The sequence below is a fragment of the Microcebus murinus genome, chromosome 10, assembly GCF_040939455.1.
Source record: "Microcebus murinus isolate Inina chromosome 10, M.murinus_Inina_mat1.0, whole genome shotgun sequence".
In the NCBI taxonomy this organism is placed as follows: domain Eukaryota; kingdom Metazoa; phylum Chordata; class Mammalia; order Primates; family Cheirogaleidae; genus Microcebus; species Microcebus murinus.
Genome location: NC_134113.1, coordinates 80447591 through 80448563, shown reverse-complemented (window position 1 = coordinate 80448563; position 973 = coordinate 80447591).

Here is a 973-nt window from a genome sequence, read left to right as displayed (position 1 = left end):
TTACTATAAAACTCACAGGCTGGAATGTCTTGGGAAACTTGTTTTAAACATGCGACCTTCTCAGAGCAGTCATCTAACCCCTTGTACATAGCCAAGGGTTATAGGAAGCCCCAGCTCCTTAAAAGTGCCAACTTTGGTTATTAGCCTTAAAGGATATGTGAACACTACATAGCAGGCTGGCCTGGGAGCCTAGGGAGATGTTGAGGAATGCTGATTCATGGCAAACACACTTCTGGAACCATCATCAGCATCTCTGTTTATCCTTTTTCTTGGGAGGCACTCTCGCTATTTATGTAAGAGATTATTTCCTTCATGGCATCTACAGTGCAAAAAGTTGTGCTGAGTTCTGTTTTAATTTCTCAGTGTTTCCTGTGGCATTTCAACATTAATCACCCCCAAATTTGTATCGCCCTTATCTGCAGTGATCAGTATTCAAATGTTAGCCAACTCTTGATTTTTCCAGATCATGCTCTGGGTGGTAAATTATGTATCATGAGGTCAGTTAGAAGCCTCACAGGAGAAAACCCCATTTCAACTGCACAGTGGCTTTTCAAATCTTTAAGCAATCTTATAGGCAATGAGCCCCATGGAAAGCTAATTGTGGAGAGTACATGTGAGCTAAGAACCTTGGAATTCAGTGGGCCATGAAAGAAGTAGGTTCCTGATAGCATAAAATGCTCACTCTCCTCTTAGCTATCAGTAGGCATCTTAATTTTAGACAGACATCCCTTCTGAATAAGTCGACAAAGTGAAGGGGCCACTTTGCATTTCTCCTTTTCAACACTTCTTGTTTATCATTACTTAGAATTGATTTCCCTTCCCAAAATACTGTACTGCATCTCCATTGCCTTGAGGTTTATCTGCTTCCATATCTCTAATTCTATAATTTTTAAAAAAGCTTTTCTTTCCAAGCGTGAATTTTTATTTTACATATATGTGTGCATGTGTGTGTATATACAAACTTCCTCATTTA